Genomic DNA, 18287 nt, shown 5'->3' with positions numbered 1-18287 from the left:
TCCAAAAAGTGTCAGTATCCATGATTGTGGTTCTGAGCAGTGCTCGGAAGGCATCATATATCAGCCTGTTTTGATCAGTTGTTATATTGCCTTCAGTTCTAACTACATTATTTCTTCTTCCAGCTGCAGGAAGAACTTACCATGAAGCAGCTGCTATCATAAGATTTTCATCTGAATTGTTGCTGCTCCCATTTTAGCACGCACTCTTTGGATAATCAATCATTTTGTTGCTTATCCAAACTGCACCTAACGTGTTGAGATTTGTCCTTCACCATTGATGTGAATTTGTTTTATCAGTCACATCAGTTAGAGCTCTTTTAATTATCATCATTATTCAGTAATAACCTCATGTCTGACAAGAGAAAGGATACCAGTGCATATTGGACCCCTTATACAAAAGCAGGAAGGTTATTGAGTGAGATCTATTTTAGGAAGTGGAAAAGAGCAGATGAAAGACAATATCCATTGCCCTTCATGATAGATTTATAGTTTAGTAATAGATTAATAGTTATTAAGACAAACATGCATGTGTGGGCCTCAAATTGTGATACTATCCTGTTTGTCTGTGTGAATTCCATTTCAACATGTATCTTTATCAGACTTTAACAAAGAAGACAGGCTTTTTTTTTACGTCCCACTTCCAGTAATTCCAAAGCTTCACTTGAAGCACTTGATTAAAAAACATTTATTGAGGACAAGCTTTCTCCATGGGAGCACAATGGAAGAATGACCAAACCAATTTCACTCTAATTTGAGAATTCAGCTGTAATACCTCTCTGCTGAACTTTATCTGTCTCACCTTGTATCCTACTGTGTTAGGGATGGGGAAAGAATGTGTTTGAGCGCTTCTAATGGGCTTGAATGGTGTATGATTTAAACCTATTCTGGTAATGGAGCTTTATAAAAGGCTCTATGGTCTTTGAACCTGGCTCTTTTCCAAAGCAGAGAGAGACTGTTTTACCTTGCTTGTCCTTTCTGCACACTAAATAAAATGAAATCAGACCCCAAAGTATCTCCTCCCCAGATCGCCTTTGAAAATCGCTAAAGCACACTATCAGAAGGCAGCAGTGGTAGAAATCAGAGGCCAAAAGGTTTATTCCAAATATACTACACAGCTCCCATGAGGAGCAGAAGTGAGCAGCTTAACTAGTACAGGACATAACAGGGTAGTCAGAGGAAAGGGAAGTGTTCAAATAGTTAATGTTAGACATGAACAAATTAGAGTGAAAAGGTTTCCATGCAATGAATTTTGCTTATTTTTCTGAATAGTTAGCAAATGGGTTGTCAGCAGTTGATATTTCTTGCTTCTCACAACACACACAAATTTTGTGCAGCTGAAAAAGAATGGAAGTCCAGTCTGAGTACAAATATTGAAAAAGATATATATTTTTTCTTATTTCGGTTCTACTTCAGAGGGGTTTTGAGTAGCTAAAAAAGTGCCATGAAAGGCACACTGTAATGGTGCTTTTCACTCTGCTAAGCACTGAAGTTCCACTCCTGCCAGCACTAAATCCAGTTGAACGAACCGTATCCTGAAGCTGGTCTTGCAGGAAACAGACCTTTACCACCCCACCCTGCAAAATGAGAGAAGCTCAGTACCTCTTCTGAACACATGGCTCCCACTCCTGCTTTACATGTGCCTTCCTGGACTCCTGGTATTTTCTTTGCAGACACTTTCTTATCGCAAAACTTGATGAAAACAAATATTTTAGGATGGTTTTAAACAGCAAAACAAAACAAACAGATTAAGGTAAAGGTCCAAGAAGCAGAAGGCTATCAACAGTATTGCGCCTTTGCCTAGCCAGAATAGAAGGCTAAATTTTCAATTTCTTCAGCTCTTGTGGAGCATGGGCTATCAACAGTCATTTTCAGACTATCTTAACCGCTTCACAAAAGCGGCCTTTCTTCATATTACTCTTCTTCTCTTGTTCGTATAAACAGGAAAGTTTGTATGGACACCTATTGCATTTAGACATCCTACTCACTGAAAATGACAACTTTAGAGAATAGAGCTGGGTCACTTCAGTCAAAATGGTGAAAGTATAGGTTTTATTTTTGAGAAGTGAATCATTCAAATTATCTTAAGGGATGATTTTGTTTAAAATAGTGCCATAATTTTTTTTACATTAAAAACATGAATTTCTGGGTCATGAATTTCATTTTGAGTCAAAGCAAAAGAGAATTTATTTTGTTTTTTTTTCCTTTGCCAAACTAAGAAAAACAAAATTCAGAAGATGGCAGTACAGATGTAATAGTAAACTCTGTCCAGTGTAAAAGAAACAAGAGACTAAATGTCCCCTCATATGACAAAAGATAGAATTTTATACCTGTCAGCTCTAAGACAGTCCTTTATTTCAGATGAAGCTTAATTTTATAATACCATATCAACTTTCTTCTTTTTGTCCTGCCTACATAAATTTCAGAGCCCTTTTGAAGAAATGAGTGTCGCACCCATTACTACAAAAAAATCTCTGAAGCTCTGATTCATACCTGTGATTCAGGGGATTATGGTTATGTTTAATTTCTTTGAGAGCAAAAATTAAGGGGAGATTGACATTTAATTCCCCTCACTTTTACACGCACATACGTTAGTATGTTATCCTTCTCATCTGACTGATGAAAATTGTGTTTCAAACCACAATGTTGTGCTCTTTGTAACAGAGACAGTTAGTTTCTAGAGGTCTGTGAAAAAAGAAAAATCATGAGCAATTGCTTAACTCCAATAAAATTGCCCGCTGCTGTGTTTTTGTTACCATCTGGCAGTTCTGATCTTTCTGAACAGTCACTAATTTGCACGAAAATTAGTGGGGATCTGGGCACGATTCCCATTCCAGAAGTGGTGCATGGAATTATTCTCATAAACCTATAAGCTATTTTCTAAGGCACTGAAGAAAGTTCCTTTAGAGAAGGAGACTGAGTATGGAATGAAGAAGTAGTAAGTTTAAGAGCCTAGCAGAGGGAGAGCACATTGCTTTCCTAGCTCACTTTATTAATTGAGAGACATTTAATTAATCCTATTTTGTTTGTGAACAGTCATTAGTTTTTTCTGTTACTTCTTGATTTTAATGACCAGGCAAGGATCAGGTGCATGGGGTTTGAAGGCAGATGTAACGCTGTGAAGGAATGCAGTAGAGGCTGTCACCTTTGTCCTTATCTCCTCCATTTTTCTTTCAAATGAACCTGTTAGAAACAGTCAAGTCATAGAAGACAAAACAAGCGCAAACTAAGTACAAGGCAGAAATTAAGGTCAATGATTATCTGCTGCTTCTACAGTCATTTTCACCTTTACAAAATGAGCCCAAAGTAGTGCTAAACCACTATCAAGGCCAAGCAGTATCAATTCACATCCACTCTGCTTTCACATGAGTTTCTGCACTAGGTGGAAAGTATCAGAGGATCAGGGCCCTAATCTCTTTATCCTAGTCAATTCATGACATGCCTTGGACAAATTGCCAAGCCATGGCTCACTCCTGCTGAGCCCGCAGAGGGCTAAGCCATACTGTGAATGGAACATATGGCCCTTCTGACAGCACTTAGGCTGTAATCAAGTCTCAGCATGACAGAAGGATATCTCTTAGATCCATTATATATAGACTGCAGCTCAACTGTTCCTGTTTGTTGCTCTGCCTTTTATAAACTAGGAAGGATTTTCAGTCTGATAAGCAGGATGCACATCCCTGTCCGTTATGATCTGAAACATGCTACGTGTTTATATTCACAGTGAAGCTCTGCGAGTGTGGCAGAGGAAGTTGTTGATCCTCAGCTTTCAACAAACCACATTACTCATAAGAGGAAGAGGCTGCCAGTCTTTCTCGATGCTGAGGAGTCCCCAGGTTAGAAGGGAAAGATAGCAGTTCTTGTGATCATACAGAGGTCACAGAATTGCATACTAGATAAGGCTTCAAAGATGATAAAGCTGAGTGAAAATCCATAGGTCAAAGATGCAGTCATACCTTCCCTGGCCATTGGGAGAGGAGATACTCAGCATTCAGCTTTATTCAGCTTTATTATACTGCTAAGCTGATCTGATGGCTGACCACCACTGAAGGCTCCCCAAAGCTTGTAGGAGATCCTTAAAGAAAACTAGCCATGAGGATTGGTGAAGTTGTCCTCCAAACTGACCCATCCCCTGGCAGCTGGACATTAAAACAGTCTACCTTCTTCCTTTGTGAAGACTCTTATGGTTCTAGCGGAAGCTGATGGGCAGTTCTGAAGCAGAGTGGAAAGGAGGTCTCAGATTTCTCATCAAACCAGAGACAACTATAATGAATTTGGCAGGGCATTTGAAGGGATGTAACAAACTATACTTCCAAGGTAGCTTGATGTCCAGTCCATATTGTTTACAGTTTCCTCCACAGGATGTTATAGCTTTGTACTGCCTTTTGCTGTGGGCTGTGGTCAAAACCACAATGTAACCTGTCAATAACACTTCCTTTCTTCTTCTTCTATGTGAGCCTGCAGAGGTAATGTAGTTCTTCAAAGTGCTCCTGAGAGTTTCAAAAGATGAAGGAAATTATGTCCTAACCAAACATAATTACAATAGTAATGATAACGTGCAAGCAGATAAGACAGTCAATTTAGTACAATAAACTATCTACTCTGAGATATTTTCATTTGGTGATCTATCTTTACAAGGTAATCTAAATGGGAATGGAAAATGTTTGTAATAAAATAATGGGATCAGAAAGGAATAAAAAATACAGAGAAGAAATACAGCAATGGCAGAGCTTTAGGGGATAACATCAAAGAAAAAATGCACAGAGAGAGTCCACATTGATGCCAGATGTCAGGCAAATCTAAACACAGTCATACTTGTGTGGTGCTCTCTGCCTAGGTGTTGAAATCAGATAGGATAAATTAGGCAGTGATAACCGCTCCTGGAAAAATATGTAGGTGTCTGAGAAGATAGTTTGGAGTGAGATGCTCAGAGGGAATCTCCGTTTCTGCAAGTCCTTGAATCTACATTAGTTAGAGACGGTTAAAGTACTAACACTAATCAAGACCTCACAGTAGAGATGGTTCAATTAAGAAGACTTTCCTGAGCAGCACAAAGTGCCCTGTGACACAAAAGTTAGATGAAGTGTCCTGTGTTTGCCAAAGGTATTCCTGTTCGAGCCTGGACTTGAGCTAGCTGTAGCAGGTGCTACAAGAAGCCAAGGAAAGATACCAAGAGGCCTGGGAAGATCACAAGAAACTATCTTACAGCTTCTGTGGCAACAGGTCATAGTGAAAAGTGAGAGTGATTCATGATCATTGGTGATTGACACAACCAATGTAGATTTTGACCATACCAAAGAGGAATCATGAAATGTGCTAAGAATTATGAACTAGTGCTTCCAGTCTCAGGTTAGTTTAAATCCTAACCCTCTGAATATGATCTCATGGAGAAGGTGAATGTGCAGGGCAGGGGAAGAGGCACACCTCCCATATGACCTATTTATCTACCCTAGCTTTCTGGGAAACTCTAACGAAGATTGTCGTAGTACTCCAGAGGAAAGAGCAAGTGGATAAAGCCATGTTATCCAGTAAAATAGGAACAGAAACACTAGCCTGTTTTTTGTGTGGTGATCACAAATGACAGAGCTGACCTTTCCTGAACTGCAGTTATGGTCAGGTCTGCAGAGCCTAAAATTGGATTGGACAGCACTTCTGTTCAAGCTAATGAGGCTTCTGGTACTTGTCAGTGACCATCTCATTCCTGGTCTTGTAAATTGTGAACACAAACTTTGGTCTGGGGAAGCTTGGTGATCCTCAGAAAGACAACTTCATAAAGCTTCACCAGTACAAGATGAGTTCTGGTGAATTTTGATCTCTTGAGATCTCTAGGGACAACCCCGTCTGGATGAAAATACTGTGAACTGAATCCTTTGACAGAGTTATGCAGTTGAGGATTAACTTTATTGAAGAGGGACTTGAGTCTTTATAGAAAGATCAGAACCTGGAAGAAGTGCCTAAAAAAAGAGCTGTTTCTCGATTTGACAATTCAGAGTTTACCTGATACAGTGATGCTGAGGATGTGGAAAGGATGCGATGCCAAAAAGTTGAAGGAAAAACATGTATTACATTGTATGTAAATGAAAAACTATTTCTACCAAAAGGGGGAAAAAATCTCAAGGAGGGAGGGAGGGAAAAACTAAAAAAGGACAAGCTATTAAGAGAAAATATCTCTAAGGAAATAATTTGCAGAACTTTGAAACTATTTTCTGCTAGGCAGAAATTTTCCACTTGTGACGTAGTCCCACTTTTCTCTAATACCAAGTGCTAAATGTTTATCTTGGTTTAGACTTGCTTTCCAGGGATGCAGTCTTTAAACTATCTTCAGCTTCAGGGGGATTATACTTGATGGGTTCCAAACCTCCAGACTGAATTCGAAGAAGCTCTTAGATATTGAGTAATTCACAGCTAAAACAGCAGAGGTCACATCAGTGGAGTCTGTCTGTTGGCAGAATAGTATCAGAAGTCAGCAACTGCTCTTAAGAAACCTCTTTGGACTTCAGAAAAAAAACTATGAGGGGCAAGGAGTCCAGAGACTTGATTCCTACCCCTGCTTTTTAGGACTGCCTAGAATGGTAAGCCTACAAATCACTTATCCTTACTTGAGTAAGATGACTTTTTGCAGCGGCCTCCAAACATTCGATGACACATGCAACTGTCACAAGTTTTTGCTGGCTTATGAATTAACTGTTTCATCCCTCAGCTCCATACAGTACATATGGATGTAAAATAAAGATAACCATTATATATCAGACCTGGAACACATCAAGTTTCAATGCCATTGCCGTGGCTGCTTTTGATCACGTGATGAATTGTACATCTTGTCAATGTGATAAAGTAAATAAAAAATATTTATATTCCCCAGTGAAAAATGCAGCTTGGCTTAATTTTCTCAACATTGCCTGCTTGTAGAACCATTATGAGTTGTAGTTAGGCCAATGTAAATTTGTTTTTGCTGGCTTTGCTTATAATGTTTGGGAAGCCAGTGGTGAAAATATAAAAAAGAAAACAAGAGCTAACTGCTGGTGGATGCCATACTTTTGAAAGAACTAGATGAATATAGATGAGTCTTTGAAAGGAAATGAAAGAAAAACAAGCATACGAATGTGTTTGCACACTGGAATGGAAAACAGTGATCCCATCCATTCTAATTCTGCAGAAATATAATTCTCCAGGAGAAGAGACCATGACTTTCATAACATTATTTCCTTGCATTGATGAGCAAATTTAGGCCTAAAAATGTTTCCAATATTAAAGTATTTGGAAATTATATGGAATACTTTTACATATTATGCATTTTAAAATACCTATTTTCATGAAACATTTAGTCCTAATAAATGTTTCCTTGGGAAGACAAGTGTCTTCATTCCCCTGCAGAATGGAGGGGTGACAGGCTGATTTGATATCACTGTTCTGGAATTCCTGACTGCTGCTTTTGCATTAATTCAAGACCACGCTCACTTGGCCATACCCATAGATTTAGTAAGATTTCTATTTGTGATCCTCCCTCATAACTGCTACATCCAAAAGTAGATTCACATCCTTTTTGAAAAGACATACATATCATAGACACCAAGAGGAACATGGCAAAGAATTGAGGTTCATGCAACATGTAAAAATGTTCTCTTTTCCCTAGCTGTCCTCCACATCTCCATTAAATAATGAAAGAGCATATTTTAGTTCTAAATTTGTAAAATAATCTCTTCATTTTGTTTTCCCCTTAGAGACAAAAGTTCCACTTACTTGTTATTGGAAGTTGGTCATTCAGCTAATTTTGTCATAGTTTCAGTCGGCTGAGATCAACAAAATTAAGTCACTTTTATTTGCATGTATCCAATACATTTTTTACAGGAGAAGTGGTAGTATGTTGCACTAAGTAGGAGGTTTTTATTTTTGTAACATTTTGTTCTCTCATTATCAACACAGTGGTTAATTTTACATGCAGAAGTGTTGCTTCTTTGAAATGCAATTCATATTCCTTGAGTTTAGCTGCCACAATTAAAATAAATGCCCAGGGAATTGTTACTTTTTTAGGCTGCAAAAAACACAGTCTTAGTGTATGCTTTATGGCCTGATGTGCTAATTTTCATTAGGTTGGGTGAAAGAAGAGAGTTTATCATGTGGCCTCTATAATTAAGAGCTAAGTTATTTTAAGTTTAAGAGAGGAAAAGACTTTGCCTCATTTTTATATGTCTGGTCATCTAGTATTATTATGGTGCTAAATGGAGTGAATGCAGAATATAATCCTGAGATATTTGTGAAGGAAAGCCTGCATTTTAAATGATTGGTCTACTCCCTGTATAGCACAATTATGATTTAGCACTTGGTAAGATATACTTTTCTTACCTATGGACATTTTTAAGATGAGCAGAATTTTCTGGCAATGAAATATGATGAAAAGTCATTCTTTAAGAAACATCCACAAAAAGAAAATTCTGAATTATGAAGTAGCATGTGATTGTTTGGATCAACTATGTAATTTTGTGTTGACAATTTCTACCTGTTTCAGTTTGATTTATTGAAAATATTTTATTATTTCTACCCTAAGTTATGTTTTGAACCAAAAGATACTTTGACCTGAAATTTGGAACCAGTTTTTGAAGAAGAAAACGACATGTCATATATTAGTGTGTATTTTTCATTAGAAATGTTTCTTGATTGGAATTGACATTATTTTGTAGATTTTCAAATGAAAAGAAAATTGTTAAAAAAACTCTGTTCTTTCTATTGTCTCCTGTTCTTCTACTACGAGGGAGCTATAGGCATTCACAAGGAACAAGGGTTGGCCTGCCTAATTTATAAATGTTCTGACAGATTCTTTTAAGTTAAAAATCACCCATGAGGAAGTCTTACTTTTCCTCCTGAGATGATCCTTGCTGTGCCATCTGTATCTGAAGTTAAAAAAAAGCAGTAAGTGGAGATAGAGTTCCTTCATTGCTTGGGCACATTACCCTTCCTGCATCTTATAAAAGTTGTCATTCTGCACTGTGTGACAGCACCATCTGGTTCAGATATGGCCACTTCTAGAGCTAGATGTGCTGCCACCATTTATAACATCAGTGTTTTTTACCTTCATGCCGTATCTTCTGAAATTGTAATGCTGATGCTGTATCTTCAAATGGTTCCAAAACCCAGACTGTTTAAACAGAAGCAATGAATAATTCACATCAGAAACAGAGAAAAGCAAACAAACAAAAGTCAATGGGCACCTCCGCATTTGCAGGGAAAGGAGAGGATACACAGTATGTGCTGCTGTCATTTTCAGAGAATTTAGAGTAAACTTTGCCAGCTGTAGAGAACTCCTGGGAGCCCTGCTAGCAGCGGCAGATCATTTAGAGGGTCACTGGCTCCATACCATCCAACCTCCCCTCCTTAATATGTCAACTGGGAATGAGCTATAGCATGCAAAGATCTCTCTCTATAAATGCAGTCTTCTTAGTCACTGCATGTAAGACCAGTAGTTTTGGGTAGAATGGCATGCTTCCACATTAGGCCAACCTTACCTAATTTCTCCAATTAGGAAAAAAAACATTTAATACTCACAATAGCGCTTTTTCCACTAGCAGGTGGGGAAACTTTATTCTGGGAAATGAATGGAGAAATTCAGTGGAACACTCAAACTGTCTTGCACCGCTTTCTGACAAAAAGCACTAATAAATCTGATTTTATGTGGCGGTATCAATAAGCTTCTTACTGCTTTTTCTCATTACAGTTGTGGAAAGATATTGGAATATGTCCCTAGCCTGGCAAACTAGGCCCTCTACCTGTAAATTATTAAACTTATGTGTGTCAGGTATGCTCAGAAAGAAATGAGCCAAAGAACAGAGAGAAATAGAGGTTGCATCGTTAGATGCAGGAACCAGAGAAAAGATCAGATGAAAACAATCATATTTTGGTTTGCTTCAACTTTATTTACTTATTAAGAAGAATGGAGCATCACAACTATCTATGAAAAGTCACGGTGAGACAGGGAAAAAAATGCACTGAGTCCACACAGTATTTAGCGAAATGTAGCATGTGTATTGACTAATATGGACATTGATTTTGAAGAAATATTTACAGAGAGTGAATCATGCTCAGTCCTAAGACATCATTTTTTTTTCACGGTACTGGGAACAGGAATGCTAGGATGTTTGCCTGAAATATGCAGAACAATACAGAATGATCCGGATTTATGTGAGTAACTGATTCTCCCTGCACAGTGGATCCAGGAGTCATGAGTTCTTCACACCGTTGTTGTATCCTGATGACTTCACCTAGAAAAACTCTTTTGGCAAGTGTCCTTTCCTGCCATGAGTTGCAAGAGACCTAACTCACTCTTGATTTGCTGGGAGTGTCAAATTGACCCTGGCACCTACATGTGTCACAGAGCACCATGAACATCTCTCTCTCGGGTTTTATTTAAAATGATTTTAGGCAATCAAAATCTAGCTTCCCTCAGCTTGGTGTTAAACTCTTGACTGTGTTTTTTCAGGTTGACTGAACACAGGCTTTAGTACATGATATGTGAGGAGAAAAATAAGAATCAAACAGTTAAACAAAAATAGAGGTAGTTAAATATAAGCCATCTGAATATCTGTAGTTTCTCAGAAAAATAAAACAATTGTGGGCATCTGATATGAAATTGGATTGTATGCATAGGACAATGAGGGGCCTGGATTGTGATTACTTCATAGCAGAAACCTGAACAAGGGTGTGCCCTTACATTGTTATCTTAAAGGTACTCGAGAACAACAGCAGTCATCTACAAAGATATCAGTCTATAAGGCGCAGGTTTCGCCATAAAGTTACACCAGGTCTGATGCTGTTACTCCTAGGAAAAGCGCCATTACCTCCAATAGATTAAACTGTAAAAATCTCCATGTATCTTCTACATGGTATTATTTAGCAGTTACTTTTTTACTTCGAAATCTGTGATAAATGAGACACAGCTGGGGGATAGAATATAGGGACTGACTGCTCTGAAGCTTTTGGTGTCAGGCATGGAAGAGGCAGCTTTAAACTGCCTGGGAATCACACTGCTCTGGAGGGCAGTGTTAGCTGGCCTAGATTCTGGCAGAAAACGGAGGGTATTTGTACTACATGCACTTCACCACAATGTGCCAACTCAAGTTGGAAGCTCTATGGTCTAGCTGAGATGTTGTTTGCTACAGTTCTACATGCATTTTGTTTACTGAAACCATAAAAACAAGGCAAACTCCTGTCATTTCACAGTTCTCATTGACACAGCAAATGCAGAAATATTCCTTTAATATACTAGCGTGCAATGATTTGTAACAACATGGGAGCACAGAAAGGATGACTGACCAGTGACAGAGTGAACACTGGCAGCGTGATTAATTCCAGACATTAAATCCTCACAGTTCTCCTGCATCCTCAATTCAAAACCCCATGCTTTCCACATTGCTCACTAGACACCAAAAATAACATGATCATTTTGGATGTTCAGTCTCGCCTGCAGGCAAGAACTTGTCCCATCGTAGCAGAAACAAAAGTAGCACAGCAGGACCTTCACTATTAGGAACAGCAGCAGGAATTGTCCCCTTGAAAGAGCAACTCTCTTATGCGTGATCTTAAATGTGGATATTTCATTTCTGTGAATGTAATTCTCAACTGTCTCTATATCAACCTAGATACATAACGAGCATAATAATTCCCAGCAAGTAATGAGAATTGTAGTTCCAGAGAAAACAGTCACAATTCAGAAACGTTTTACACAGTTACTACGAATAATAGTGAACAAGGAAATGAAACTGCACTCATTTTTCCTGAATTAACCTTTTGATTGCTTAACACCTCTAACAATGGTGTCATCTGAAGGCGTACCCTGTGTGACAGGAGAGAGGGATACTGCTGCTTAGGTAATGATCTGGGACTCTCTAACTCTACTGCACTTCCTTGTGTCCTTCCTCCCTTGCCCCCTCTGTCTCCTCCTGCCCAAAGTTGTTACTCGCAAAGATAAATACACCAGTCCAAACAAAACGACTATAATGGGTCAGAATGTGAATGAATGTAAAATCTTATAAAATATATCAATATCAACAGTTATAACTTTTCTGAAAACACATATTTCCTTAATGACAGAACTGTATCTGTCAGGCCTAGAGCAACAAAACTAATTTGTCTATAAATTATATTTACACTGGTGGCATCTGGCTGCCAGTGACTGGATGCTTTATAAATATTGAGATAGATAAATTAGCTATATTAAATAGATAGATGAAGGATGTTTGGGCTGAATAGCTATGAACCCTTACTTAAGGTATTTATCCTATAAATTCTTGTGTAACAGATTAATTTATACTGATGGCTTATTGCTATCCAGGCTCTAAAACACAGAATTGGCTTGCATGAAGTTATGAACCATATTGTATTATAAAGAAACACATGATACCTAGTTATTAATTTTTTATTTGCTACATGAAGAAAGAAACTTTCATTCTCTGACTTTGATTCCATATTAAATTGCAAAATGGCAGAAAGAGGTGTAAAGATCTTTAGTCTTTGGCATTAAACAGGCTTTAAGGTCTTCCCAATGGACCATTAGTACACACAGGTTACGTGCTCCTTAAGTTGTACTCTGGTGAGCTCATTTGCTATACTACTCTTATGTATAGTAACTCTTGTGTTGCTTAAATGCAACAACCACTCAGCAGGCAATGGAATGAGGTGATCTGAGTCCAGTCATATAGGAAAAAGAGAATATTAAAGTAGTCAGGTCAGAAATCACAATATTATGAATAGCAGTAGCCCACTATTCTATGATTTTATTCTATGATTCTATTATTTGCTGTTTGAAGCAATACTTTCATAAACTTAAAAATTATAACATTCTAAAAACAAAGATCTGTAAGGAAAAGAACAGTTGTGGAGCAGCAATAACAAAGCCCAGGCATAAGATCTTTGCAGGAAATGCTATGGAGTATGGACTATGTTTTTATTGCTGCATAATATTTGATGTTCATCCCTTCTTCATTCTTCCCGTGGTGGAAATAGGTTTTTCAAATTATGGCTTTCTGCACTTTATATGTTGGGACAGAGTATTGTGAATAGTTGGTGATTCACAGTCTGTTCCTGTGGACTTCTGCCGAGGTGAGGACAAACTTGTCTGTGAGAAGAAGGAACAATCCATTTCACCCTCGGGTTATGCCTCCCAGCCTTGTGCTTCCCTGCTCAGTCTCGAGACCTTGCCTAATCTGCCAGTTTGTCCTGGACCCACAATCCCCATCCCTTTTGCTGTCATGCAGACAAGTTCTGTCCTGAACTTGTGCTTATAACATAACCACCTCATGTATTTTGCTGCTAATTGTATTTTGAACTTTCCCAGACAGAAACAATGCTTGAGGAAGCGCCTCTTCTCTGAGTCCCCTGATCCTGTGCGTTTGCAGCCCATAGACAAAGCTTTCCCCTAAGGATAAAATAATTCTCTGCAATATAGTCATATCCATATAGTTGAATAGTTAGTTGGACAATGTGTGAATGTAATGTACTTTAGCTTCTTATTTAGGACGTACAAGACTGCCCAATAAATTATTTTACTTAATATTAGCAAGCAAATTGATCTCTTTCCTTGAAATATACCTTTTTCATTGTTTCCTCCATTATTCTCTGATGAAAATATGCTGATTATTTAATAAATTATTTATTGCTTATATCAAAATATTAAATATTTTTCCTTCTCTGCTTATTTGATGTCTATGGCTATGACTGCATTTTCAGAATAAGCTTTTCCTTTGTAAATTTGTGTTATTTGCGTTGATATATTTTGGACATTGAATCCTTTATTCAGTAAAGTCTCTTAAAGAACAATGCAGACATTTGCCAATTAAGCAGCACATCAGTCTGAAGCTCACAAAATTGGCAATGTGTAATTAATAGAGTGAGCTGCTACTCATTATTTTAAACTTGATGTGAAGCATAGCAGTCATACAGAAGGATATGGTAATATCAATGTCCAGCTCAGAAGAAAAAAAATGTGCTTTTTGAAACTGTGCTGGTAAGCTGGGTTATAGAACTAGACATAAAAAGTGCTTTTGGCGAGGACACTGAAGTTAACTTCACCATTCACTCAAATATCATGGAGCAGTCTTACATCGATAAGCTAGCTTCTGTTGACTTTTATCCATGTAATAACTTGGAGTGACATCATCTGCATGTTGCAATGATGTTGATAATATCCTAACGCTTCAAGATCACACAGTTATTCTTTCAGTTATGACCTTAGGAAGCCACGATAAATGGACTGGAAGTCGTCTTCAAGATTCAGTGACATTAAGTAATCTAACCGAAAAATACTGTTAAAATTGGAGATGGGTGACATGAATGGCAGATTTTCAGAGGTATAAATTTCAGCAAGTTCACTGAGACTGATATGATATATTTTGCTTTTATTGCTCACTTATCTCCTCTTTCAATATATATATAATCAGTCTATATGATCCAAACATTCTTACTTTGGAAGCTTAGTAACAGCATACAGCAGAATAACAGATTAGATATACTTAGATTAGAAATGTGTTCCTCCTCGAGGAACATTTTCATCAGTCTTTTGCATTTCCCTTATATTTCTCGTCAACTTTAAAAGCATGAAGAATGTGTCACATAATACATTACATATTTTCTCTGTTCTGTTATCAAGATCTTGATATGTTAGTGGTAGTTTAAAAAAAACATATTTAAAATATGGCATTAAAATTCACAGCTGTTTCAAAAGGAACATAAAATCCACTGAAAGGACAGATTTACAGAAGTTTAAAGCAAATTTCAAATGCTCAGCTGTCATCTTACCATCCGTTGCAATGAGTATAAATAACTTCCCTTTAATACATGAAGAATTGGGAGGAGAAGAGAAAAAGATATTTGCATTGCAAGAAAACTCCAGGTGCTCTTAGAGTTATCTGGGACATTTTCCAGTTGACAATATGGAAATACTGTCACTCAGGCCAGAAAGCTTGTTGCTATGGGGACACAGTAGCAGCATCATTTGACAACTTGGCAGTTGTTAGACTTGGCAGAGAGAAACTCTGAGAGAGGGGCTCTTGGAGGATTTCAGGTGGGTGTGCACTAGGCGTGGATGGGTGGTTGGGAAGGAAAAACACTGAATTTCTTCAATCTTACAGTCTCTTCTTCAGGTGTCTTTTGTTTGCCTGTTTGTTTGGGTTGGGGTGTTTTTTTTTGTACAGTATACCTGCTTAGAGTTTAACATATTAGAAACAAGGAGAGAAGACCCATATTCAGACATCAACTAGCTAAACATCCATCCTGGGATGTATATATATTGAACTGCAAAAAATTATGCAAGAGCTGGCAAAGAGATAAAGCTGCAGAAAAAGCCAGTATGATTTTAGCTGTTCCCTCTGAGGAGTGATATCATAAACCAAGAAGATTATAGTTTCTCTGTATTTCAGATGTGATTGTAGTTAGAATATTATAGTAACTGCAGCTCAGTACGTAGAAAGTCAGACATTAACCAGGGAGAATTTAAAAACGGGTAGCAGCAATTATTGAATGCTAGAGACTGATTTATAAAGATGAAAGAACTGATACAATTTAAGTTGGCTGAAACTCAGATAAGATGCATGTCACTAGTTTGCTAATATTTCAAGAGTCTGAACATCAAAGCAGTTAAAGAAATATTTAATCAAATAATAGTATTCTTGGAAGAAATTGGGGTGGAATGGAGGAAAATTAAATCCAAACAAGGCATAAGAGTCCTACTGCTGAGTCTATCATATTACAGAATGATCACAGTTTATGAGGAAGAGTATTCTTCACTTGGAATGTCCCAAGTGACATAGGACAATGCATGGAAAAATGTGCATTAAGCAGAAATTGTGCATTGCGTGGCATTTGAGAAATATGTGATTCTTTCTATTTCTAATACTGGGAGGGGGCGTGCAAAATCTGGTGACTGTATTGGAGTGCTTTACCAGCTAAAATAAATAAAGGCAATAAGGATTGAAAAATTGTTCTGTGGCAGCATACAAAGAATTGGAAATGTACTATATTTGAGCAATGCACTTACATCCACAAAAAACTCTATGTTCCAGTGCTGCAGGAGGGTGTAGTGTGAGAGTAGCTTTCCAACTCAGTTATAGATAAGGATCAGTGAATTTTCTCAAACTGCAGTAAGGTCTCTATGTGTTAATGAGTGTGAGATCATATTACTGAGGGTATTTGGGAAGGTTTTCTGTTCTTTAGTAGTTTTTCAGGGAATACTAACTTCTCTGTCTGCATCAGAAGAAAGAAACAAAGTGATGAATGTTTTCTGTGCTGTTATGGTAGAGTATGAATATTAGATGTGATCGTGATTTTAAATCTATGTTCCTAAAGGCAAGCTGCCTCTGTTTCCCTCCTCGTCTCTTATGATCATGCCACCCAAACTGTTTCCCTTCCCTGTGCAAATCAAAATCAATTAAAAATACCCCACAGGACTCAATTTTCAGCGAACCTACATACCCACAGCTCTAATTGAAGTCAATGATAGCTGCAGGCATGTGGCATCTCTGAAACTCAGGCTCTATAGAGCTAAGTAAAGAAAAACATATGGATTTTGTAGGTAATATACCATGGGAGAAACCTCTAAATAGACTCTGAAATAACGAAGCTACATCTTTTGTGCTATAGTCCGACTTACAATCACCATGCCATCTCACCACAGGGAAAAAAATTGATATTGAGAGTTATTGAGCATTGCCAATTTTTGCTGTGGATCAAGTTGAAGTTATTTAGCACAGATGTTTCTGTAATTGTGACACACTGGGAAAATCCACATGCTCAATAGCCCTCAGACTTGCACTTCCATCTGTGCAGTGTGATGGTCTACAGTTACTGCACACGGTTGCAATATAAAACGTAAAAAACACTGTCTCACTTAAGATCTGTTGAAAGATTTTTCTTAGCACCATCTGCAGTTTTTATCTACCTTTCTCCCTGTGGTTCTGCATGTAGATGCAGTGCAATTATAATACAGTAAAATATATGTCTAGGGAAAATAAGAGAGTGTAAAGAATTGTATGTATAAAATTCAACAGTGTGGTTAGAAAGCTCTCATGATGTGACATGGCTGATAGGAATTTAACAGTACTTTGTTAAATTCAGCACTGTTTCCTTTTGTATTCCTAGGTCAGTATTGAGCCATATTAGCAGCAACAAAAAGACAGGATTGTTATGATTATATTAAAAAAAGAGCATGATTTGACCCACAGCAGTGAAAACCCAGGTTCTGGAAAACATCTCCTCATCCCACTGCCATCTTAGCTTTGATCACATTCCAAAAGATATAGCGAAAAAAAGTCCCCTTCTTATTTAACAAACATTTTGGAATCAAAACAGTGTGTACCAATCCAGAAAATTAGAGAGGAAGACTTCTGCTACCTTTGAAATTTAAATGGGCTTGAGTGTTTATTATTCATAACTTATTTGTTCAGTTCAGACTCAGGCTACAAAGAAAAAGGAAGGTAATCTTTCAGAATTTAGGCATATACTTCTCAGTACAGAAAGACAGAAGTTGTTGGTACCAACCATCAGGGTGAAAGCTTTGCTGCTGCGGGTCCCATTATCTACTCCTACCTAGAGAGAAAGTAGAAGTATTACCCCACCCTTGACTCTATAGCCCTGGTAGCATGATGGGCTTGTCATTATTTTTTTCTCTACAGTGAGCTGTCACTTGTGTTCTGTATCACTTCCTTGCTATCTCCCAATCCTATTTGCTTCTACAGCTGGTTGTTGAACAGTGGAATAAAACAGTGTCTGCAAGAGGACACTGTGAATTGTTCCTCATCACACAGCCATGCTAAATATTGCAATGTAGTTGCTGAGAGACTATGAAAAACTATCTCACTTTTAAGCGAGACTGTAATCTTGTACAATTGTCTGGAATGCTCATTGAATTCTGTCCTGTAGAAACCTGGAGTATTAACATCAGTGTTTCACCTTTGCTTGAAATGTTATGGGATCTGGTTCTGGAAAGGTTCTACGAGAACCTTTCTTTTACATTTTCCTTTCTTCTCTTCCAGACTTTTGCTCTGGGACCTCAAGTTCACCACTGTCTGAAGGAAAGAGCTAACTGTACATCAGTGTGGCAGAATCAAACTGTTTCTGGAATGTGTTTTGTCCAGCTCTTGAAGCAAAGCATTTTTGTTTATTTAGATCTGTAGACGATAGGACCACAGGTAGATGCTGAAGGTGTAGTCATCCAGTACTACTGCACATCTGTTACTGCATTTACATAACATTTTCTTTCTCTCAGAGACTGAACAGGGCTTGTGCTGTAATTCATGATATTAAGACAC

This window comes from Cuculus canorus, chromosome 2, assembly GCF_017976375.1.
Source record: "Cuculus canorus isolate bCucCan1 chromosome 2, bCucCan1.pri, whole genome shotgun sequence".
Taxonomy (NCBI): Eukaryota; Metazoa; Chordata; class Aves; order Cuculiformes; family Cuculidae; genus Cuculus; species Cuculus canorus.
The sequence above is the reverse complement of the archived record's forward strand: the minus strand, read 5'-3'. Positions refer to the sequence as shown.